This window comes from Notamacropus eugenii, chromosome 2 (assembly GCF_028372415.1).
Source record: "Notamacropus eugenii isolate mMacEug1 chromosome 2, mMacEug1.pri_v2, whole genome shotgun sequence".
NCBI classification, from domain to species: domain Eukaryota; kingdom Metazoa; phylum Chordata; class Mammalia; order Diprotodontia; family Macropodidae; genus Notamacropus; species Notamacropus eugenii.
In genome coordinates, this window is record NC_092873.1 from 69,685,607 (window position 1) to 69,712,167 (window position 26,561).

Below are 26,561 nucleotides of genomic sequence, written 5' to 3' on the forward strand. Positions count from 1 at the left end.
AAGGGACCAGGGAGAGCTGCCCCAGGGCCCCTGAGAAGTGGAGGGGAGTGGTGTGTGTGTGTGTGTGTGTGTCTGTGTGTGTGTGTTTGTGTGTCTGTGTGTGTGTCTGTGTGTGTGTTCAAAGATGAATCCTGCCTCTTGGTGCACTGTCCTAGGGGCTATCCTGCCTTGGGGCCCTCTGAACATGAGAAGATCCACTGACTTTCAGCAATAACTCCTTTTTCCTCTGCTCAGGGGCACGGATCACAATAAATTGCACCATAAAGCAGCAACAATAGCAGATGTGTATGGGACATCTTTTAAGGTTGGAAAACACTTTTTGAAGGCGTGATTCCCATCAATTGTCTCACTGTTCTCAAGGAGTAAGCTCTCTGTCATGCACAGGAGGAAACATTCAGATAAGTGGATTCTTGGAGTCCAGCTGGCAAGTGACCTCTCAGGGACAGAGCCCAGAAGCCTGAAATGGAAAATGAGGCTTTGCGATGAAATGATCTCCGGAGTCCTTCCAAGTCCAGCGTTCAGTGGGTCTACCAGACTGGGCTTCCTTCCAGCTCTGGCGTCCTGTGAGTCTCATTTCCTCTGGATTTCCTAAAGTGCTTCACCAGACATACACTGGAGAATGAATATACATTTATGTAGGCATGCATGCGTAGGTGTATTTACTGTATATATGTATTGTGGTGTTGTTCAGTCTTTTTAGTCATGTCCAACTCTCCATGACGCCATTTGGGTTTTTCTTGGCCAAATTCCTGGAGTAGTTTGCCATTTCCTTCTCCAACTTATTTTGCAGATGAGAAAACTGAGGCAAACAGGATTAAGTGACTTGTGGGAAGTATCTGAGTCCAGATTTGAACTTTCATACTTGGTCTCAAGCTCAGTACTCTATCCACTGCATATGTAAGTATGTATGTATGTATGTATGTAATCTACAGATTACAGCTAGGTGACTCAATGAATAGTCCTGGGGGGTGTGCATGTACATGCGTGCACGCACATACACATACACACACATGACAAAGACAAAGAATAAAATCCTCCAGCCCTCAAGGAGCATCCATTCTAATATGTAGGAGACTTCATTAATATGAAAACAAATGACCAACATTTATTAAGTACCTACTATGTGTGGGGCACTGTGATGCACAATGGAGACACATGAGCCTGCCCTCAAGGCACTCACAATCTGATGGGAGAATGCAGCAAACTGCCTTGCACAGACAAGCTATGGACAAGGAGGCCTAAGAAATCACGATAGAGGGACAGTCTTCGAAGGAAGTCCAAGGAAGATGGGACTGACTGGTTTTTAGGGAGCTAGGAGCTCGCTGGTCTGAGCAGAGGAGGGGGGTTCCAGCCTGGGGCACTGATGCCCAAGAAATCCTGAGTCTGGAGAAATGAAGTGTCATGTTTGTGGATCCTGGGAAGGAAGGGGTGAGCAGGGGGCAGGGTCCAAAGTGTTTTCTCTGTATTCCTGGAGGTCCTGGGAAGTCCCTGGAATTGATGGAGGAGGGGATGTGGATCCTGTGCCTTAGGAAATCTCTCTAGGGACTGGGGGCAGGGCTGGAGCTGGGAGACCCTGGAGGTAGCCAATGCTCCAGCAGCCCCTGCCACAGTCCAGGCATGAGCCTGGACAGGGATAGGGGCAAAGGAGAGAAGGGGGCATATTGGAGACATGCTGAAAGATCCTAATATTGTAAGAGAGTGAGGGAAGGCCTTTGAAGGTGACTTTCAGACCTGCTCCCCTCCTCAGTGGCATTTCTGGCCTTCATTGGCCAAGGCTGCCTTCAGTGAGTGACCTTGGAAGAGCCATGACAAGATTCTGAGAAGGAGCCCAGGGGATGCCTAGGATCCCAGGAGGAATCGCGAGAGTGAGTTCTGGCAAAGCTGCTGTTTCCTTGCCCCAAGATGATGGAATTAAGGGAGGGGGCCACATCAAGAGACCTCAGACAAGTCATTTCCTTTCTGGGCATTGATGTCTTTGTAAAACAAAGAGGCTGGACTTGGTCACCCTCCCAGGGACAACAGTCTAACAAACAGTCTCAACTTGGCTTCAATCTGACTCTGGCCTTTCCTTCTAACTTATTTTCTGTTATTCCTCTCTGAGCCAAACTGGCATTCTCTAACATTTCCCACCTCTGGTCATTTGTACAGTCTGCCCCACCCCCCAGCCATGTTCACCCCACCTCCAGCTGGAATACATTCACAGAATCATAGGTTTGGAGCCAGAAGGAACCCAAGAGCTTCTAGTCCAACTCTTATTTATAGATGAGGAAATTGAGGGAGTGGGACTTCACAGGACCACCCGGTTGTAGCTTCAGAGCTGGGGGGAGCCCCAGAGACCACTCTATCTCCTTGTTTCACAGAAGAGGAAACTGAGGCTGTGCCCACAGTAAGTGGATCCGTTCTTTCCCTTGTCCCCTCTACTCAGCCGGGAGATCAAGGGTCTTTTTCCCAAGGCTCCCCCAGGAGCCATTGCTGTTTGTCTGACCCCTTGTCTGCCAGGACTCTCTCCCATGTGTCTTGTCAGGAGAGAAGTTCATTGAGTTCAGGGGCTGTTCTATCTTCAGATTCTCAGCTGCCTAACACAGTGCTGGGCACACAGCACGAAGAGGCTTCAGCAAGATTCCTCTAAATGGAATTCCCTTGTTAATGGCTTGGCCTGTTTTCCTTCTTGAGTCTTCTCATAAATTGGGTCAGACACGGGAAAAAGTTTGATCTATGTGCCCTTCCATGCCCCCCATGTGTGTCTGCTGGCCATGCCCCCTGCCCCCTTCTTCCCAAGGACTCTCCCTGGTGGGTCCCTGTACCAGCTTCGCCTCAGGGAAGTCTTCAGGAGCCCAACAGACTCTTGGCTTCCTGGGGTCTGAAGCCCAGTGGACAGCTCCCCTAACAGGGCTGGCTTTCACCCAACCCCCTATTTCTTCCAATGGTGTGAATACCCATGGCTGGGCCAGTCATTTTAAGAAAAAAGGACCTTTCATTTTTCAATGGCTGTCTCCTGTCCTCGCCTTTCTGACTTACGGGACTCTGCTGGAGGGGGGAGGCTGGACTCTGGGCAAGACAATTCCCCAGAGTCAGGCTGGTTTATTTTCTTTGCCTCAGATGCAGATAGGCCAGCACCCCTGGGATGAGGGTGGGGGTGGGAATGGGGGTCGGGGTGGGGCCCCCACCCTGACTTGGAGCTGGAGCCATGCTGACACCATATTTTGTGTGCATGTCTCTCCAAGGACAATGTGGGCTTTCTTCTTGATTCTCTTTCCGTTCCTTTGTTTGTTGGCGCCTCTCAGAACAGTGTGCCACCCAAGGAAAGGGGCTGGGAGACGGCTTTTAGCTCCTTATTGCCAAGGAAAATATTTGGCTGGTGTGAAGGTTTCCCTGGAGCTTCCTGAGAGCCCACAGCACCTTGCTCACCCTGCACACTGGACTGATCCACCAGCTCATTAGGCACCTCCTGTGTACCAGGCCCAGTGCCTACGGTGGGGGACCCAGAAACAAATGCACCATCCTCCGGGCTCTCTCCCTGCTTTCTCATGTGAGAGTGAGATCTCAGGGGCATGGTTTGGCACAGATGAGGATCTCAGTGCAGTTGGGAAGGCGGCAGACAATGCTTAAAGAGCATTGGGTGGCAGACTCTTTCTGCAATCCTGGGCTCTGAGTCTAATAGCAGCATCTATTGCCCAGGGCTTCAGCTGCTGATTTCCAGGGCTGGCCCTGTTCACTTGGGCCTACAGGTCGGCCCCTGGATGAGAAGGCCAGATGAGCTGTCAGAGCTTGGCATCTTTGGCAATGACCCCATGTCACCTTTGGAACAGAGGGTGTGAGGCCGCATGGCAGGGACAGCCCTGGAGCCAGAGGGCATGGGTTCAAATCCTGCCTCTGTTCTTCCTACCTCCCTGACCTCAGGTCACAATCCTGTGAGCCCTCAGAGGCCTTGGAGAGAAGACCAGGCCAAGGGAGGGGCTTTCTGATCATTCCCATCCTCCTCCAAGCCTGACTTGTCCTTTGGAAAAGGGAAAGTTGGGGGAAGGAAGTACAGTTCATAAAGTTCCGGATTTAAAATTGAAAAGCACGTCAGGATCCAAGGAACCCCAAGGCTCCCTTTACAGACGAGGAAACTGAGGCCCAGAGAAGCCCCCCCCCCCCCAGGTCACTGACTCCAGATCAGGTCTCTCTCCCTTGCCTCTCACTGCCCCTCGGCATGGTCTAGAACCAGGAGTGCCCTGCTCTCTGAAAAGACTCTTAGTTGAGTTAGCAGAAGTTTGTCTTTCACTTTCCTAGTCTGGACAGTCAAGAAAACCAAAAACCAAGGCCTGCTTTGTGGAGCCAGCATACACTGAGACATGAATGCTCACCCTGAACATATAACAGCTGACTCAGGAGCCAAGCTGACTCCAGCCCTTTCTGCCAGAGCCCCTCAGGGGTGGCTGCCAAGACTGCTTAAGACCGGGTGCTGGACGCCTGGGCACTGGACGCCCAGGCACCATCTGTGTCTGTCTGCTGGCCACAGCAACAGTGATAGTTATGACCATTGTTAAAGTTAGCTATGGTTACTCTCCCCTCTACTGTTAGGGGAGAAGAGCTGCTCTTTTCTCCCTGTTGGGCTCCTGTAACTTTCTCAGGCCTGCCTGGCAGGCTCTGCTGGGCCCCAAGATTGATGGCCAGTCCATCACCAGTCTGTTGTCGGAAACAATCATGGATCTCATGTTTAGAATAATGAATGGATTCTAGTCTCACCAGAGAAGATCCATCTCTGACTAACTGCTATGTTGGTACTGAAGGCTGTGGGCTCTAGGGGTCCCATCTGAGCCCTTCCTCATTCTCTCTGTCTCCTCCCTCCTCTTTCCCCCCCTTTCTCTCTCCTTCTCTTTCTCTCCCTCTCCTCTCCCCTCTCCAAATGACATGGGTTTATTTAGTGGAGTAATTTCTGAGCCAGCACCTTGGAGAAGTCTACATTTTGTCCATCATGCATAGGGAACAGCGACCTCATTAATGGTGTTCTGACACTGAGAGTATCTAGCTGCATTCTTGCTTCTGGGGTCCTAAGTCTCTTATTTCAATCCTTGGCCTGGACCCTGACCTCTGGATGTTTGAATTTTTTGACCTCCATTCTTGATCCCATATTGGCCAGATCAATCTGCCCTAACCCACTGTTCCTGTATCTGCGTCAACTTTCTGATCCCCTGCTAATCTCATCTCCCTAGATTTGGCCCTTTGCCTGTCTTCAGCTGGAATTGCTGATTATTTATCTACTGAGCTTGGGGGAGACTTGAGAGGAGAAAATAGATATGTATATAAGTACATATTTTAAAATCTACAAAATAAATACTTAGGAAGGTGGGGATGATTGGGGAAATTGGCTCAAACCTTCGCTCCAATAAACTATAAGCTCTTTGAGGGTGGGACAGTTATGTTCTTATCTTTGTATCTCAAGCACTTAGTGCATCATCTTGTACACAGTAAATGCTCAATAAATACTTGTTGAATAAATGGGGATGTCCTCTTATGGAGGTAAATGGGGAACTCTAGAAGCTGGCTGTTCCTTATTTTCTCTCCAAGTTCTAGGAGTAACCTGAGAGGCTGGATACTTAGTATTATTGTTCACAAGCCCCCACCGCCATGCTTCTCATTAATCATTAGCTGGTAGCCTGAATTAGCTTTTAGGAAAGGGATTTGCTGAAAAGTTATGATTAGACACTGAAAGAAGAATGTTGATGTTACAAAGATGGACCCTGGCTAGTCACTCACTGGTCAAGGAATCCCCTGTCCAGGGGAAGTTACCAATCATGAGGTGCTCTACGAAGCTCTTGCCTTCCACCATGCCAGGTGGGACCAGATTTTGATGATTTTCTAGTAATGGAATTGGATGTGAACCCAGTGACAGAAAGACTTCAAGGAACATTCAATCACTGTGATGTGTCAAGTATCTGAGTGACAGTAGTGTTTATTCTCCCCATGCTTTCTAATGTTCTCATATTTGTTGTTTCTTACCATGCAATTATATTTATGCACCATAGTTAATTTCCCCATTTCTCAATCATCAGGCACTCACTTTATTTGTATTTCTTTGCTCCTACAAAAAGTGCTGCTATCAATATTCAGATGTATTAGATATTTTCCTATGTTGACTTCTTTGGGACATGTACCTAGAAAATGAAACTTTGAGTTAGAAGAACATGTCCATTCTAGTCATTTCCTTAACATAATACTTAATGCCTCCAGAATGGCTTGACCAATTCACAACTCTACTACTGTGTGTGTCTACACACATACACACATGTATAATATACAGAATATTAACATATATGTATAATATACGTAGTCTATGTGTAACATGTATGCACGTGTATAATATATATTATTTATATGTATGTATGATATACATACATCTTTCTTCACTCCATCCAATATTAATGACATGCAGCTGAAACTTTTCATTAAATCAATGTCCTTTGAAAGGAAGACCTATAATTCTTCTGAGTGCCTGTGTATTCTCCTAGCATCCATCCTTCACTAGAGCTGGGGCAGTGCCATGTTTTCCATGGCCGCTGGAGATGCAGGAGGAAATCCTTGCAGGAAATGAGGCCTTACTCATTAGAGCACCTGGCTCGGGAAGCTGCCTGTTTGTGGGAATTGTTTAGGTAGTCTCTCCTCCCTAAATGCCATCTGTAAGGCTGTATTTTTAGGGTTCCCAGAATAGCCACCAAGACATGTATTCTTTGGGTCTATCCCAGGTAGATGAGGGCAAAGGTCTTTAAAAACAAGATTGTTGCTACTTGTCACCAGAGAACATTTCCCAAATCTCAGTGACTCAGACTTGGTTAGATTTTCTTTGTCTTATAAGGATGTTAAAACTGAGTTCTGATTTGGAAGGCCAAATCTGGCCTTTCATTGGATTTTTTTTCCTTCTTCCCTCCCAGCTTCTCTTAAGACCAAAAATGTTTGTTTGCTTGTTGGGTAGAAAGTCACCGAAAGGGGACTGGGGAGCTATAACTGGTGGTAAGAGCAGCTAGTTATGGCCTTGGAAAGTCCCTTAGTGAGGGCAGGGGTAGGGTGACATTTCTGAAAAGGATATGAAAAAAGGCCTGAAAATTATGCCTTTAAAAGGCATTTCTTGGCCATCCAAAGGAGCCAGAATGTTCTCATGAACACTGCTTTTTTTAAGAGGAACTCACTTTTCTTTTATTAATCTATCCTTCTTACTATATCCTCCCCATTGAGTAATTTGTTTTAAATCAGAAAAAAAAGCCCTCAAAACACATATGCCCACTCCGTTAATCGTATCTGAAAATATCTCTCTCACTGCAGTTTATATTAATCATCTCTGTGATAGAAAGACTGACATGTTTCATTTTGATTCTTTTAGACTGGTGTCTTATCCTGGCATCAGTCAGTATCCTAAAGTCTTTCAAAGTTGTCTTAAATAACAAATCATGGAAAGCATTCTCCTGGTTCTGCTCACTTCCCTCTGCATCCATTCATAGAGGTCTTCCCAGCTTCCTCTAAAACAATCCACTTTGTTCTTTGTCACATCATATTCTATTCACATGCTACATCTGTTTTAGCCATTTCCCAAGAGGGGACACCCTCAGAGTTCCCAATTCTTGGCTTCCACAAGAAAGCTGCTATAAATAATTTTGTACAAACGGATCCTTTTCCTCTTGCTTTGATTTCTTTGGGGTTTAGGCCTCATAGCGATATATTACTGGGTCAAAGGCTATGTACAATTTATTGACTTTGGGGGCATGTTACATAAGGACTGGACCAATTCGAAGGATGCCAGTGGACCTGTTTTTTGGCAGCCCCTCCTCCATTAACAGCACTGCCCTTGAACAAATAATGTCTCCAAGACACAGGTGTATGCACACCACAGAATCACAAAGGGAAGGACATGCGTGCTAAGATTTGTAGCCTGCCCTATACCTTGCTGAGAATTCCCACTCTCCAAGTCCCAACAAGGGGGAGTCCTAGGAGCCTTTCAGCTAAGGGGGAGCTGGCCCTCTGGGGCAGCTCTCAGGATTAGGAAGGTCTTGACATCCCACCCAAATTGGTCTCCTGTTTTTGTCTTTGGGACCCAAGAGAGAAGGCCCTCTTCTGCAAGATCCCCCTTCACATCCTTGAAGACAGCTCTTAGATCACAGAATCACAGAACTTGAGACTTCCAAGACCACCTCATCCAGCCCAGACCCCAGAGGAAATTCCCCACTAAGTCCTTTCTCAGGCTTTAGCACTCCCAGCTGCTTTCCAATTACACAGTCCACCTAAACTTTTCTTCTTTCTTAAAAGCCCACACTAGAGGGAGGGGTTAGGAGCACTGAGGTCAAGCAAGTTGAGGGGACAGGGCCCCCAGAGAACAAGGCATAGCTCATGGAACACAATACAAGGGAGGGAAGGAAGAGGGGGCTGGGGAGTGAGAAAAGAGGGCCAGGAAGCAGCAGGAAGAACTCAACTTGAGAGAGCCCTCCCTGCTTGCTGGGCAGAGATGCAGCTCTTGCCTTGGCTTTGTGCTCTTTCCTCCCTTCCCTTTGATATTCTGTGGTTGTAGCCAACACTTAGGTTCAGAACCGCCAAATAAAACCAGGCAGAGGTCTGATCTCTGAAAGTATCAGCTGCCCCAAGGGCCCACCTGGTCTGACCTAGGGAAAGGAGCAGCCATTGGGAGTGAGCAGTCAGGCTTCCGGGTTCAGGAAGCAGAGGAGCTCAACTGGGATCGTGAACAGATTTCCCTTCTTGGGGCCACAGGGGCACCCTGCTTCCTGTCCCTATTGTGTAGGGGATCAGGTGGCGACTCTGACCTCACTCAACAAACCAGCCATCCAAAGTGGGCCCATTCCAGGTCTGCTGGAAGGACACCAGTTCTGATCTGGGGTTGTCGATAACATCAGCCCATCCAGTTGTTGTTGCCCCAAGAGGAAAGACAAGGAAGGGGGTAATAGTACCCCAAACCTCATACCGGGAAGTCTGTCTGCTCTGGGGGCCAGCTGATAGCCACTGATCAGGGCTTGGCAGGAAACATTCAGTGCAACAAGAGGGATGGGCTGGTTGGGTCTGAGGCCCGAGATTCAGCTCTAGGGAAAGTCAGAATGGCCCCAAAGCATCTCTGAGCCTCCATGGATCTGGCAAGAGCTACCTCCTCTTCTCACTGGATACTGAGGGTCATTAATCAGCTTTGATCCTCCCCATGCCAGGGCTACTAACTCACCTTGGCCCAGTTGCAGCATCCTATAAGTCAGAATTACAGTCTTGAGCAGGCTGTTTCAGAGGCTACTCAGGTGCCCACCTGCACAGTGATTGGAAACCTTTGAAGGAGAAGTATTGCCTGGTGATGGGCCATATTAAATAGAGGGAAGAAGGGAGCAGTGTGCCTGTAGTCCTGTTCTGGGCCCTTCCTGAGCTCTGACAGACTCTACCTCCCTCAGTTTACTTAGATAGATGCAAGGTAGGACACTTCTGTCTTCATACCTGGACCCGACCTACAATGGGTTTATAACACACAAGTTAGTTGTGGTGAATCAGAAGACAATTTTCTATGGAAATCAGCTTCCTAATGGTCATAAATTTCCCAGGGTGGCCCACAGAAGTTGTCTTAACTCAAAAAAATGGCTTTAGTAATTCCTCAAACTCCCAAGCTCTACAGCTGAGTCCCTTGGAGTGAAGAATGACCATCTGAGACCTTTGGCACTCCTCCCTCAAAGGCATGAACCCTGGGCACTGGATCACAAGACTTCAGAGCAAAATGAGGTTTCAGAAGCCAGCTGGGCTAGCCTGCTCCCCTCTGAGATGGTCCCCATTGTTCTCTCTGACAATAGATTTTTCAGAGAGTGTCACCCCATAAGGAGATTCTTAAGCCAAAGAAATCATGGGTCCAGCCTTCCTCCTTTCTTGACCTCCAGTCTAAGTCTGTCTGTGCAGCTTCCTCCCAATGCTCCTGGTTCTGCCCTCTTGGAGTCCAACTCTCCTCTGTGTTACAGCCTTTCAGACCCTTGAATACAGGACTTAGGTTCTCCCTAGGTCTTCTTTTCTTGAGGCTAAACATATCCAATTCTTTCCACTGTTGCTGCCACAGCAAGTTCTCTCACTGTCCTGGGCACCCTCTCCGTGACACCAACTCCCTGGTTGCTCCTTGAACAAGACCCTCCATCTCTGGACTCTGAGCATTTGCTCTGGCTGTGCACAATGCCTGGAATGCCCTTCCTCTTCATCTCTGCCTCTTGGCTTCTGTCAAGTTTCAAGTAAAATAGGACCCTGTACAGAAAGGTTTTCCCCAGCCCCCTCAGTTCCCTTTGTTGATTATTTCCAATTTATTCTGTCTCTATTTTGCATATTGTCTCCCCATTAGATTGGAATCTCCTTGAGAAAAGACATTGTCTTTGCCTTTGAAAAAAATCTATCCCCATCCTTCACTCAGTACATGGCACATAGTAGGTATTTAATAAATGCTTCCTGACTAGACTTGATATTGGTCACTCCTTACAGCTAATGGTGTCCACTGCTTTCATGAGCCACAATTGCTTCAGGCATAGCCCAGTTGATAAATGCCCCCTCTGTTTCTGGTCACTTAAACACATTCCTTGGTGTCCTACCCCCTCCCAACCTGGTCTCCCTTGGGGCTCTCCAATGAAGTTCAAGTTCTCTAAATTCTCTAAAGTTCACTCTACCAAGGGTCCATTTCTGCCCTGGCAGCCTCACCTGACTCTGTCCTGCTCTGAAGCCCCTTGAGGTCCTTCCAAAGACAGCAGCCAGAAAGACTCTCTACACACAGTGGATATAAAGTTACACCATCCAGATGCTCTTGGAACTCATTGGGCTGATGCCGAAGAGCCTCGAGGCTTTCAGTGGACATTTGAAAATGCCATTTGCTGTTTCCTGAAATGTTTACAAGGAGTTCCTTCGGCAATGTGAGTACTCTATAAACAAACTGCTTCACGTGCGTAGTTGTGGTTCCTGTTACTGGCTTGGTGAGTTGGTGGATAACAAAAACAATCTTTTCCTATCACCATGCTCTTGTGCTGGAGGGAAAAATCCCACCAAAACCAGTGGTAGAAAACATGCCCCTGCAAATGCTCAGAAGCTGGGGTATTTCACCCCAACCAGCTGAATGTAGAGCCTGAGAAGTCATTCTGCACCAAGCAGAGGCCAGAGTGCTGAACCGGGGAGATTCAGGTATTGCATGGGACTCCCAGGACACCTTGAATGCCACATGGCCAACATGAGCTGACCTTCGATTGGGAAAACTGAACAAGAGTTCTGGGGAACACACCTTGGTCAGCCAGGATCAGTGTCTATAGTGGTGGACCTCTAGGGTCTGTCCTTGGCTGTGCTCTGGTCAGTATTTTTTAGCATGTTTGAAAAGCCATAAAAAAAAAAAATCTCAGGAAATTTGCAGATGGCAGGAAGTTAGGAATGACAGTCGCAGAATGTGGAACCAACAAAAAGATCTTGGCAGATTGGAACAAGGGAGTAAGTCAAGTAAGATGGCATTTAATAGGTATAAAGATAAAGTTCTTTATGTTTGGTGCAGCATTCAGCTTTCCATATCCAGAAATGTGGACATGCAGCTGGACAGGGGTGTATCTGAAAACCCTTGGAGTTAGAGGAGGGGACAAGCTTACAACTCCGCCAACAGTGTATCACTGGTACTCTGAATGACCACAACCATTCTGGAGAACTATCATTGTTATTTTCACAATCTAGAATTGGGGGAGAAAACTCACTAACCAGTTTGTGCCCTTTGACCCAAAGATCTCACTGCTCAAAGTATCCCAAACACTTGGAGTATATACCCCAAGGAGATCCAGGAGGGAAAGAAAGGTCCCAGATACACCCACCTATTGGTAACAGCTTCTTTGTAAAAGTGAAGGCCAGGGTACAAAATAAGTGCCTCTCTGCAGGGGATTTTGTAAACAAATTCAGAAAATGAGTATAATAAGGTGTTGTTACACTGTAAAAAAATTGACAAATGTGGGGAATTTGGAAAAATCTGGGAAGAGTTGTATGAACTGATGGAGAACTAGGCAAAAGGAGACAGTGAGACAGTGAGGCAAGGACAGCTACAATGTTGCAATGAAAATAATGAAACAAATTGGAAACAATGGAGTCCTGAAAAGATCGATCTTGGCCCAGAAGAAAAAAAATGTTCCTCCCTCTTCTTAGAGAGAGGGGACCTCCCAGCCAGAATGCTGACTATGTTGTCAGAATCTTTGGTTTGCTTTGCCCCCTGGGGAAGGGAGGGAACAAGCCACCCTGGACAGAGTGAAATAACTGAGATGTCAAAACAAAAAACAGCATAAAATACATCAGACCCAAAAAATTCAGACTGGGGTTTGTCTGCATGTGGAAGGGGAATGGTGGAGGGTGGGATGGAGCCCTGGATACTGAGGAAGGAGGGAAAGATGGACCTCTATCTCTGCATACCCTTTTAGAAGGGACAGTCACAAGCTAGAGAGTCCCAAGGACAGCCAGAATAGAGAAGAGACCACAAACCCAGGAGGAAAAGAAACAAGTCCATCAGTGATTCAACACCCAAGCATTTATTAATCATCTACTGTGTGCCAGGAGGCCCTATTTAAAGCACTGGGGATACAGAGACAAAAGTGAAACAGTCCCTGCTTTCAGCAAGCATCCATCTTGGGCACCATAAATCCCTCCTTGAATGTGTCATGGGGGTGGGGAAAGGTTGTGATGAGTCTGGAGAAATGGGAGCCCTGGGACATGCCCAAGCTGGAAAGACTTTGACCCCCTTCTGAAAGGGTCACTACCAGCTGACTGCACCACAGGTGTGGAAGTGCTCTGTCAGTGGTTGTGGCCAAAACCAGACCATGAAGGATGAAAGGGACAGAGATGTGGGGCCACCAGGCTGGGCAAAGGGTTGGAGGTGGAGAGGTATAACGCTGCTGCTGAAATAATGTCTCTTGAAATAATCAATTATCCCCAAATCCGTGTGTGTGTGTGTGTGTGTGTGTGTGTGTGTGTGTGTGTGTACAATATGTATTTATTTGGTGGCAAGTACCACTGGGTCTCTCTGCTAGAACCAGGCAGGCTACATCTGCCCCTCAGGCTTCTAGGGTACCCTGAGGGGTTCGGGGTCTGTCTCTTTCCAACTGCCCCAGTTCCATTTAACCCTTTAACATTACTACTTATTTCAAAGACTCAACAAAAACATTTCTGCCCCCACACCCTCCCCATCCCATCACAGACTCAAATAGTGGGCCCTACCAAGTTCACACTCAGATTGCCAAGGTTGGCAGGTGAGTCCTCAGTTCCACAACCACTGGGCTGAGATCACTCATACTGGAGGATGACTGAGACCTTTGTGAAAGCCTGGCCAGTTCTGGCATCTAGACCTCAGCTGGGTACAACAAGGTGTGGTGGAAAGGACACTGGACTTGGGATCTGAGGACCCACCTCCCAATCCCTGCATTGCCTGACATGACAGGAAGAATGAATAAGTGAAAAGAATTTATCAGGTGATGACCAAGAGCCCTAACTGTGCTAAGCACCAGCCTACAAACCCAAAGGCAGGCCTCCTCAACCGAAGGGAGCTCATGTTCTAATATTGGTTGCCCACATTCAGAAACAGCCAGGAGGGCTGAGAAGTCCTCGGGATGAGGGGCGGGGGTTGTCAGGGCAGATGCTTAGGAGTCCACTCAAGCATCTAAGACAATGGTGATTTGACTATTTCTGGTGCTCTTGGCAACTTGACCTTGGACAAGTCATTGGGAAGCATCTCAGAGGTGAGAAAGGTGCTAAGTTTGGAGGTGGAGCTAATGCAGATTCAGATCCTATGCTCCTAGCCACCTCCTTTGCCTCAGTTACTTTCTCTGTAAATGATCGAGTTGGACTGGATGACCTCCTTGGCTGCTCCAGCTCTGGATATCGTCAGTCACATGGTGGTTGACCTTGGATCTGTGCTCCCCTGTCACCTGTGCCATGGTCACCCTGGATGGCCTGCTTTTAATTGTCCAACCCCACCAGGAGGACAATCTAAAGCCCCCACACAAGCAGCCGATGGCTGCCATGGGCCAGGGGGCTCCTCATTTTGTGCCTGCTACTGCCATCCTTCTTCAACCTTCTGCATGCAGAAGGTAAGAATAAAGGTACAAGGGGTTTGTTTCCAGAGAAACGGGAAAAATCGCTTATACCAAGTCATTCTCTAGATGGGAATCTGTTCTTGGGTTTCACTACTGGACAAAGAGCTAGCAACAGTCACTGAGCTGTACTCCTATCCTGGAAGAGGCAACTTATCAGGAAGCCAGCTACCAGGTCCATGACTCCAGACATGGACAAGTGCACCTGACAGCTGCCCCCCTCCTCCAGCCCAGGCTGACAAGCTATGGGGGAGGGGCAGGAGGAGGGAGGGTCTGAAGGCCCATCCCCAAGAGAACATTTTCTAATAAGCTGAGGAAAGCCTTCGGGGACAACTTAACTTTGTGTCTTTTGTCTGTGTCTATTTATGGGAGGTAAAATAAAAAATGTGCCCTTCCTCAGCTGTGGAGGTGGGGGACATTTTGTTCTTTCTTCCTTTCTCTTTATTGCCAGGTCATTGGAGAATTCCATTCCATTCAGTAAGCACCCACAAAGCTAGCTCAGTGTTTGGAAGGCTCCGAAGGAAAGTATGAGGGAGAAGAGATATCAGACTGACTAACAAACTGAAGGTCTACAGAGCCATTGTGCTGACCTCGTTGTTGCATGCCTGCAAAACATAGACAGTCTACCAGCACCATGCCAGGAAACTGAATCGCTTCCATTTGAACTGTCTTAGGAAGATTCTGAGAATCACCTGGCAGGATCAGGTACCAGACACTGACGTCCTTGTTTGAACTAAACTGCCAAGCATTCAAACTATGCTTCAGAGAGCACAGCTCTGATGGGCTGGCCACATTGTTCTACGCAAAATATATACTTACCAAAAAGACTATTTTATAGAGAAGTCACACAAGGCAGGTGATCACATGGTGGTCAGAAGAAGTGATACAAGGATACTCTCAAAGTCTCTCAAGAATGTTGGATTTGATTGTGTGACATGGGAGACACTGGCACAGGAACAATCAGCATGGTGTGCCCACATCAGAAAGGGTGCTGTGCCCTACGAGTAAAGTAGAATTGAAACAGCATAGAGGAAATGTAGGATGTGCAAATTTGGAGTATTCACCCCAAAGGCTCACATGGACTATCTGTGCCCAGTCTGCGGTAGAGCATTCTGAGCTCATATTGGTCTGATCAGCCATGGTTGGACACACTGAAACTTGACTCTAGCACGGAGATGTCATTTTGGTCCTCTTCAAGAATGAAGGACAGCAACCAACCAATTGTGTGCCTGGCACTATACTATGTCTGACCCTCAGAGAGCTTATCTGTCATTTATCTATGGGATATTTCCTGTGTAGATAGGTGGAAACAATGTGATCAGGGGAGGGACTAGGAGGCAACAGTGAAGACTGGGGTGGAGACAAAAGAGATGCTAACCCACTGGGAAATACAATTACATGCCCAGAAATACCATTCCACTAGATTTTCTCCATTCTCCTGGATAGTAGCATACAAGCCTGACAGTGACTACCAGAATTCCTGAGGGGAGACATCTCTGATTCCTATCCATTGACATCGTCAGTGTTCAGCCATTCATTCCCCAGTGGACTGGCATCCATCATAGGAAGGGGAAAGGGAGGGGGTTCGGAATGACGACAGCCAGAAGTTCCATTCCAGAAGGTTGATCCCATGATGAATACAACAAGTCAAACAGACCCTCTAGGGAAGTCAAGGGATCTGATTGGGGACATATTTCTCCCAACGACACTTTTCCATGAAGTCAGGAAATGGGACATTGACAGCCCATTGTGGGTGAGGACACAGAAGTCTTTATGTCTCTGTTTGGGTCAGCTGTAGTTACGGTTGTCAGGCCCTAAATGCAGGGACTGTCTGGGAGCCCCTGCAGAACAGCACCCTTCCAGTCCAGCCGGCAGGAACCCTGCCCTCAGCCATATAGAAGTCTGGCTAGACACAAAGGTATTCTCCTTCCCATGCATGCTACTCCCCTTATGCAGGGGAGCTGAAGTATTGTCAGCAACTAGAGATTGACACTCATTTGAACTTTGGGTGAGCCCTGAGACCCTGGGACAGAGTGATATATGATAGAAAGACAGCGTTAGTCTTGATAAGAATCTGAGACTTAGAAGATACTTTAGCAGCCACCTAACCCCAAAGTCTAACCAAAGTTCCTCTCCACCCAACCACATCTGAACAGCAGCCATCCAGCATGAAGACCTCCACTGGCAACCCGATTCCTCTCAAAGCAGCTCATTCAACTCCTCCCCCTATTCTGACTCCTGGGGTCAAGGACGACAAGTCATACCTTGTCCATAGGACAGCCCCTCCGGTGCTAGAGAACCATTATCTGGTAGTCTTTCCCCACCAGAGTCACTGACCACAGCCTAAGCCCAGCTACACATACTGCCAAATGAACATAAGCTTCTGTTGGATGAGTTGAAATGGAAACTGTCGTCTAAGGCTTTCTGGGGTTTTGGATGTTACCTGAGAAATGCCCTGTCTGGGGGACTTCTTTAATGGAGGGAGGGTGTGGAAGGGGGCACAACCTTTAGGGAAGGAAACTCAGTCACCTACACTTAGACAACCACAAAAGTAGCTAAGCATTGTCTTGAATCTGCTTGTTTGGAGAACACCTGGCGGTAAAACTAAGGTTAGCCAAAGGAGTTTGGGGGCAGGGTTTGGGGTGGCCGTGAGATTAATGAGCTGAGCTTTGTGAATGCCAACTACAAGTGAACAGTACTTGGCTTTCAGCTTGAGTACACTTGAAGCTTCCTGGTGCTTTCAAAGCCCCTTTGTATGGGGGTTAGCACAAAAGAGAAAGGCTACAGGTTGTTATAATCCCTTTGTAGTTCCATCGTTGTGAAATCATAACCACAGGTTGTATGTAAAGCTCTGAGAAGTGCCCTTTGCAGAGACAATCATCTCTGTCTCTTTCATGAGTGATATGGTTGGGAGGGAGGAAGGGGGTGCTTGAGGAAAGGTCATGGCTTCAAACTTAATCTACCTGTCAGAGGGGATACGACCCAGCACAGAACTGGAACGGGGGAGGACAGGAATTCAAATCTCAGTTTTAAAGCTTAGCTCCTATGTCACCTCAATGAAAAGGAAAAGTACAGAAGAGGACAGGAGGACAGGGTGACTAGTGGAAAATACTACAGATCCTAGCATCTCAAGGTAGACAGACCTTCAGGGAGGAGATATGACAGTTGTCAGTCATTATTTTTCTCCTGGGGCTCCTACCTCCAATTTGCAATAGTGGTGAAGGAGGATTGAGAAGCTCCTTCAATGACTCCAGACTTCTCTCAGAAACAAACAGTGCTTTACTTGTGTAATATGGATATTTTACTGGTCTTTGTGAGACACAATGTGATCATCTCCAAAGAAAGAAAAATGTAACCTGCACCTTGACACAAAGATGGGAGGTTGATGTAAGCAGGCATTCAGATTCCACCATTTTCCATCATGAGTCTTTTGGAATTAAGTCATTGTATTGCTAAGAAGAGCTAAGTCTATCAAAGTTGGTCATCACACAATGTAGCTGTTACTATGTACAGTGTTTTCCTGGTTCTGCTCATTTCACTCTACCTCAGTTCATAAGAGTGTCTCTAGGTTTTTCTGAAATCTGCTTGCTCACCATTTCTTATGGAACAATAGTATTCCATTATATTCATACACCACAAGCCATTCCCTAAAGGATGGGGCATTGCCTCAATTTCCAATTCTTGGTCATCACAAAAAGAGCTTCTATAAATATTTTTGTCTATGTGGGTCCTTTTCCCATTTTTGAGCATTTGCAATGCCTGTTTACTTGGAGTGGTAGAGGTAGTCCCTGGGGACTCCAAGTCTAAGCAGGGGCTTACCCTCCTTAGAATGGACTTACTGCCTTTCCTTGCTCTATGAACTCAGCTATGGACAAGTCTTAACGGAAATCCACCTCACTGGTAACTGAATTCCTCCTTGAGAACTGGAGGGACTTCTAAGAATTACATTTAATTACCATTTCTCCTCCCCCTTTTTTCTTCTTTCCACCAAAACTCAGATCCTTCTTGGTGATTCCGCCATCTTCCTTTTCTGCCTCTGCTGGAGGCTAGCATAATTTTATTTGACCTAAGATCTTCACTTTCATAATCACTACTTTTCACTAATATAACTGTGACTGGGAGGGGGTGTCCTTAACCAAATCAGGGAGAGAAGTAATTAAAAAAGACACAACAGAACATTTTTGATCACATGAAATTGAAAACTTTTGCATGAACAAAATTAATGCAACTAGGATAAGAGGAAAAGAGTAACTAGGGAAAAAATTCTTTATATGAAATCTCTGGTAAGGGTCTGATATCCAAGATATATAGTCAACTTAAGTCTTTTAGCACTAAAACTCCTCTGGAATCCTACTTCTTTACTGAGAAGAGTCTCCTATAGCCTAGGCTGGCTCTATTCTTGCTTCCCTTTACTCCATGGTGATCTTCTTGACTACCATCTTATTGCTGTATTCATACTTCCCCCTCCTTTCTCCTTTCTCCACTATCCCTCTTTCAAGTTCTGGAGCCATAATCAAATCAATACTTCCATTACTATAAGAAAGGGTGAGCGATTTACTCTCCTATTCTACCCACAATTCCTGTAACTTGACAGACCACAATGTCCCTCCCAGGTCATTATAGTCCTATAAATTTTCTGTCCCTATAGGAAAAATTCTTGAGGACAAAGACATCTTCAATTTTGTAATTGTAAACCCTGTCCCACGCACACACTTCAAACAGTGCTTGATGCCTAAATGCTTAAGAAGTTTTCATTCATTCACAGGCAACTAAGAAAAATGTACAACTTAACACTTTAGCCCAGTAGGTGATTGGTCAACGGATATGAACAAACACCTCTCAAAAGAATTACAAACTAGTTGTAATTACTTGAAAGACTACTCCAAACTACTACTAAGAGAAATACAAATCAAAACTATTTTATCCAGCAAAGGGGACAAAAGAAGGGATCAGACATGGTTGGAGAGTTGAGGAAAGATGAGCATCCTGGGATAGCAGATAGAGGCTGGTCTTGGACATAGGATGACCTGCATTCAAATCCTACTTCAGGCACTTTACTAACTGGAGGACCCTAGGCAATCCCTCTTTGAGTCTCAGTTTCCCCATCTTTAAAAAGAGCATAAAAATAGCACTTACATCACAGGGTTATTATGTGGATCAAATGAGGTAACCTATGTAAAATGCCTTGTAAACCTTAAAGCACCATAGAAATGCTATTATTATTCTTAGTGGGTTTGTAAATTGGCCCAGCTCTTCTGGAAAACAACTTAGAATTAATCTAAGAAAGTGTCTAAACTGTCCATACCCGTTGATCCACAGATTCCACTACTCGTCATACATCTCAATGAGGTCAGTGATGAACAATTGGCTCTTTATATGCTTGAAATATTCATAGCAGCCTTTTTTTGTGGGAGGAGACCTGCTGACAAAGTTCACATCCATGGATTGGGAAATGGTTGAATGAGATATGGCATCTGAATGTAGCGGAATATTACGAACATGTAAGAAATGACAAAATGAGGAATATACAAAATCAAGGGAAGATTTAGATGAATGGATACAAAGCAATTTTAGCAGAACCAAGAAAAGTATTAACATATACAATGACTACAACAACCAAATAACGGGCCATGAATCCCATGATCAAGTTTGGCCCAGAGAAGAGATAGGAGAAAACACCACCTGGCCTCATCTATTGGTGGGAAACACCACTTATCATGTACTTTAATGCCATGTTGGTTGGTTTTCCTTCATTCTTTTTTTTCCTTTGTTATTAGGGATGACTCTGAGAAGGGGAGGGAGGTGCTTTGGGAAATATAGGTGATGTAAAAATAAATATAATTTTTACAAAAGACATAATGACCAAGCACTTCATGAAATGAAATTTCTGGTTGCCTTGGAGTGTAAAATGAAACCAGATCTGGCAGGAATTTTATTTTCCCTGGGGAGAACCTATGAGCCTTCCTTCCACTTGGCACCAATGCAGCATGGTGTGTTTTTGTGACATCCCTAAGAAAAATAAATATTCTGTCACAAAATCACAGATTTCCGAGTTCGAAAGGACCTCAGAAACCATCTAGCAACCTAACCAGTATCTGAGAAAACATCTCTACTTCCAGAGAGCCTCTGAGTGGTTATCTAGCCTCTTCTGGAAGTCATCCAGGGAGAGGGGGCTCCCTCCTAACCCACAGGGCAGCCCCTTTGTCATTGGTTACCTTTTATGGTAGAAAAGGCTTTCCTCCCTCCCAGACTAGCACTATGTCTGCTGTTTCTGGAGCCAAACAGAATGAAGCTAAGCTCTTGAGGTCCTAGGTCTTTACATGTTCTGTGAATGAGATGGTTCTCATTCTTCCCAACACACATCTACATGTCTTTTCTCCAAGTTAAACTTCCATAGTTCTTTCAGTTTCTCCTTCAAAACATGTCTGGCACCAGATGCAGCTGGCACTGACTGGCACCTCTAGTGGCCATATACAGTGAAAACAGCTAGAAGCAAAGCCTCAAAATATGTGAATCAGACTCAAGCCCAACAAGAATTTCTGGAGGAGTTAAATAAGTCTTTGTTTTGAAAAATTTGGAAAAGAAATGAGAGTGATGCAAGAAAATTGCAAAGAGAGAGAGAGAGAGAGAGAGAGAGAGAGAGAGAGAGAGAGAGAGAGAGAGAGAGAATTAACAGCTTGGTAAAAGAGACAGAAAAAAAAATCCTGAAAATTAGCATCTTAAAAAACAGAATTGGCCTAAGGATAAAAGAGGCACAAAATTTCACTGAAGAAAATAACTTCTTAAAAAGCAGAAAAGGCTAAATGGGAAAAGAGGTACAAAAATTCACTGACAAAAAGAACTCTGTAAAAAGCAGAATTGGCCAATTCTGGGTACAAAAAGGGGGTTACAAAAGCTTACTGAAAAAAATCACCCCTTAAAAAATTACAATTGAATGGTAATGACTTTATGAGACATCAAGAAATGGTAAAACAAAAGAATGAAAAAATAGAAGAAAATGTGAACTATCTCATTGGAAAAACAACTGACTAGGAAAATAGATCAAGGAGAGATAATTTAAGAATGACAAAACTAACTAAAAGTCTTGATAATAAAAAAAAAAGAGCATGGACATGGTCTTTCAAGAAATTATCAAGGAAAACTGCCTCAATGTATTAGATCTAGAGGGTAAAATAGAAATTGAAAGAATCCATTGATCATCTCCTGAAAGAGATCCCCAAATGAAAACTACCAGGAATGTTTTAGAAAAATTCCAGAGCTCCCAGGTAAAAGAGGCTGCTTGAAGAAACAATTCAAATATCATGGAGCCGCAGTCAGGCTCACACAAGATTTAGGAGCAAGATTAAAGATTTAGGAGCAAGATTAAACAAGATTAAAAAATCAGAGCTGACTTGCTTTTTGTGGTGGCAAAGAATTGGAAATTGAGAGGATGCCCATCAATTGGCGAATGGTTGAACAAGTTGTGGTATATGAATGTCATGGAATACTATTGTGATATAAGAAATTATGAGCAGGCAGATTTCAGAAAAACCTGGAAAGACTTATATGAACTGATGCTCAGTGAAATGAGCAGACCCAGGAGAACATTGTACACCACAGCAGCCACATTGTGCAATGACTGACCTTGATGGAATTAGCTCTTTTTAATAATGCAAAGATCTAAGACTACTCCAAAAGACTAAGGATGGAAAATGCCATCCACATCCAGAGAAAGAATGCAAAGTCTGAATGCAGATGGAAGCAAACTACTTGCTTTCCTTTTCTTTTGTTGTTTTATTTTGTTTCTTCTTGGTCTCATTAGTTCTAATTCTTCTTTATATCATGACTAATGTGAAAACATGTTTAACATAAATGTAGAAGTACAGTCTGCATGCCATATTGGGGAGGAGGGAAGAGAGGGTAGGGGAGAAAATTCAAAACTCAAAATCTTATGGAAATGAATGGTGAAAACTAAAAATGGCTAAATTAAACATATGTTTAAGAAACTTAAAAAACAAAATATGGATGATACAAATAAAATTTAAAATTACAAAAAATAAAGAGCATAACCGAACAAAAAAATTTGATATTCAAACATAAGATTCAAGAGAAGCATAAAAAGGTAAATATGAAAGAATGATCATAAAGGACTTAATGTGGTTAAACTGTTTACATTACTATTTCACAAGATAATACTTGTAACGACCAAGAATTTCATCATTATTAGGACAGTTAGAAAGAGTCTATATAGACAGAGGCCATGGCTATAAGTCAATTATGTGGGAATGATATAAAAAAATGAAGGGATGAGGAGGGATGCACTGGGAGAAGGGGGAAGGAAGAGGCAAATGGAGAAATTTTGCTCATGTAAAAGAGTCACACCAGGAAGAACTTTTACAGTGGAAGGGAAAATGGTGGTGGTTGGAAGCTATACTTGGGCTTCATTCTCACTGAAATGGTGCAAAGGGATGAGAATATACATACATACATACACACACACATACACACACACACACAGGTAAAGAACTCTATTTTACTCAATAGGGAAATAGGATGGGAAGGGAATAAGAAAAAGAGACAGGGGGTGATGAAATGGAGGGGTGGCAGTGATAAAAAGCAAAATAGACTTTTGAGGAGGGACAGGATTAAGAAAAAAGAGAGAGAGAAGATTAGACCTAAGGACATAAGATGAAGGAAAATATATTGAACTGTGAGCAGCTAGGTGGCACAGTGGATAAAGCACTGGGCCAGGAGACACAAGGATCTGAGTTCAAATGTGACCTCAGACACTTCTTAGCTATGCAACCCTGAGCAAGTCATTTATTCCTATTTGCTTCAGTTTCTCATCTGTAAAATGAGCTGGAAAAGGAAATGGCAAGCCATTCTAATGTCTTTGCCAAGAAAATCTCAAACGAGGTCACAAAGAGTCAGACAAGACTGAACAACAATAAGATTGTTAACTATGAATGTGAATGGGATGAGCTCACCCATAAAATGGAAGTGGACAGCAGAAGGGATTAAAAACCAGAATCCTACAATATACTGTGTGTAAGAGACACATTTGAAACACAAAGACATGCAGAGAGTTAAATAAAGGGCTAGAGCAGAATCTAATATGCTTCAGCTGAAATAAAAAAAGGCAGAGGTAGCAATTATGATCTCAGATGAAGCAAAAGCAAAACTAGACCTAATGAAAAGAGATAATCAGGGAAATTCCATGATGCTAAAAGATGCAATAGTCAATGAAGTAATGCCAAAAATTTTGATAAAGGCTTTATTTCTTAAATATATGAGAAACTGAGTCAAATGTATAAAAAATAAGAGCCCCTCCCCAATTGATATATGGTCAAAGGGTATAAATGGGCAATTTTCAAAGAAGAAATCAAAGTTATCCGTAGTCATGTGAAAAAAAATCACTGTTGATTAGAGAAATACAAATTAAACCTAAAGCAACTCTAACATACCAAAATGTATCAAAAATGACAAAATGCTGGAGAGGAAAACTAAGGACACCAATACGTTGTTGGTGGAGTTATGAACTGATTCAACCATTTTGGAGAGCAATTTGGAACTATGCCCACAGGGTATAAAACTATGCATACCTTTTAACCCAGTAATAGTACTACTAAATCTGCATTCTAGATAGATCAAAGAAAAAGAAGGACCTATATGTACAAAAATATTTCTAGCAGTTCTTTTGTGGTAGCAAAGAATTGGACATAAAGGCGTTGCCCATCAATTAGGGAATGACTGATCAAGTTGCAGCATATGATCATGATAGAATATTACTGTGATATAAAAAATGATGAGGGGGATGGTTTCAGAAGAACATGGCAAGACCTCTATGAACCCCTAAGTGAAGTGAAGTGAGCAAAATGAGGAGATCACTGTGCACAACAGCAATCTTGTGATGATGATCATCTGTGAAGGACCTGGCTACTCTGATCAATGCAATGATCCAAGACAATTCCAAAGGACTCAGGCTGAAGAAATGCTCTCCACCTTCAGAGAGAGAGCTGGTGAATTCTGAGTGCCAATTGAAATATAACTTTATCACTTTATTTTTTGATTTTGCTTTTTTATGGTATGGTAAATATAGAAATGTGTTTTGCACAATTTCACATGCGTTATTGACAGTGTGCTTGCCTTTTCAGTGGGTAGGAGAGAATTTGGAACTCAAAATTTAAAAATAAAAGGTGAAAAATGAGTTATATATTACATATACATGTATATATAATGCCTATATACCTGTACATAGAATTTATGTATATTTTAAAACATGGGCTCCAGATCCTTCCAAGTTCTAGTCTGTCTGCTCTGGGCACTCACCAGTGTCTTTCCCATAAGGAGTACAGGAAGGTACAGGAACTACAGATGTGTTCTGTCCAAGGCTCTCAATCCTCTCTTCTAATGTCAGGCACACCCACTTTCTCCCCCAGGCCGCCTGCCATGTCTGGTTTCATTTCTGAAGACAGCAACCTACGCAGACACTGTCTAAAGAGTTTGTCTTGGGGTGCCCCTTGAGAGACTCAGATGGCTACTGTCTCTTCCCTCCTCAGTCTTGGCCTGCTGGGAAGTCTGTATCATCCAGGGCCCCCTCTGGAAATCCATTCAGAACACCCTTCCTGATAGGAAGCCCAGATGCAGATCTGACTCCTGGCCAAGGGTAAGGCCCAAAGGTCTGGGGACTTGGTGCTGCTTGTTGGAGGAAGAGGAGACAGTCTGCTTTCTGTTCTTTTCCTCTAGTATAATAGAAATCAACAAGATTTAAATAAACATTACCAATAAGTGGGAAAAGCTAACAGGTGATGGGAAGAGGGTTGAGCAGTCAGGAGACCTTCATTGGAATCCTGGCTCTGAGATCTATTAGCTGCGTGACCAGGGCAAGGCCCAAACCTAGGCTTCTTCATCTGTAAATGGTTACAGCAAGGCTCACAGCGGTTTTTATCATATGGTTCTTGTGGGAGTTCTCGAGAAATATCAATTGGAATTCTCAGGGTGATTTGGTCAGCCCCTGGGAACTGCGACACCCCACTTAGAGTCTGCTCCATTCCTCCTCCCACATTCATACATGTTTACACACACACACACGTATGCACACACATTGGTCTTAGGCAGAGATGTGGTCATTGCCATTAGGGGTGCTCATGGGTTGCTGGAGGTGGCCACAGACATGTTTGGTTCTCATTCACTAAGAGATCTCACTGGAGTTTGTAAGATTCTTCTAACTGTAGTGGACAGGGAAATGTTGTGTGAGTCCCCAGAGGACACAGCCCCAAGCTGCCCACAGGACGGTGGGTTGAGTTGATGGCGCTTACCTCCTGGTAACTAGTCTCATACATAGTCCTCAGCAAGTATCATCCATGAATGCTGGGCCAAAGACAGACCCCTCCCCAGGAAGGGTCTTCTACTTTCAGAGGGTAGCCACTCCTGAAGCTGAATAAATGGAAAATGCAGAGGTTGCCAGCTTTCCTTCCAGACTGAGAGAGGAAAGGGTCCCATGCTCTTGGCCACAGCCTCCTTTTCAGCTGATCACTGAAGTTGTCCCTAAAATGGGACCCCCAGAAGGGAGTCCAGGCTTTCAGCCCTAGTCTGGCCAGGACCAGGGACCCTCCCCTAATCCTGGACAACTGTTCTCCCAGTGCAGCCAGAGGGATGTCCTGCTGTCTTGGTCGCCATGTTGCCTGATGACTCATCGAGCACTCTGGGATGCTAACAGCGTCACCCAAGCAGATCTTCAGTCATGACTCAGAGCTCATCTAAGACTTCACATTACTCCAATTGCCTCCTAATAGACTGGCCCATCCTCCAGCCAGCTCTGTCTTTGGGGATCCTGACTCTGTTGTCCCATAGACCTAGCCTCCCTCCCTACCACCCACCAGTCACCCAAATCATTGAGAGAAATGTTGAGCTCATGGAGCTCTGGAGGCCTCCGTCCCCATGGACGTCCCTCTGTTCTTGACCATAGAGGTGGCTGGGGGGAGCAGCGGGGAGAGCATGGAGTCAGGAAGGTTCAAGTCCCAATCTGGTCTCAGACACTTCCTAGTCATGTGGCTATAGACAAGTCACCTCATCTGTGGCTGCTTCAGTTTCCTCAGCTGTAAAATCTGGATAATGACAGCCTCTATCTGCCAGGATTATTGTGAGCATCTACTGAGATCATCTTTGTAAAGCACTTTGCACACCTTTAGTGCTACAGTAATACTGGTTATTGCTATGATGGTGACAATGATAACTTTTTTATTATAATTACTGATTCCTTTTCTCACCACTCTGCTGAGCACAGAGCAACCTGACCATGTACTCCCTTGGCCCTTGGCCCATGCCTCTCCATCTCATCCACAAAGATGACACCAAAGACCCTGGCAGGCGCCTTGATGAGATCACATTGACTTATAGTCAGGGGAATTCCCTTGGTCTGCACAGTGAGCAGGGATGGGCAGCACTGGACCAGACTTGACCAGTGCAGAAAAGAGGAGCCGCCTTCTCCTGGGGCAGATG

At 45.0% G+C, this 26,561-nt stretch overlaps 1 long non-coding RNA gene across 1 annotated transcript; it reads left to right on the forward strand.

The window, feature by feature from the left end:
• The first annotated feature begins 2,271 nt into the window (after positions 1–2,271).
• LOC140525417 (uncharacterized) lies at positions 2,272–12,308 on the forward strand. Its single transcript, XR_011974033.1, has 2 exons — positions 2,272–2,386; positions 10,678–12,308. It is a non-coding gene; the product is annotated as an uncharacterized lncRNA (long non-coding RNA).
• The last annotated feature ends 14,253 nt before the right edge of the window (positions 12,309–26,561 follow it).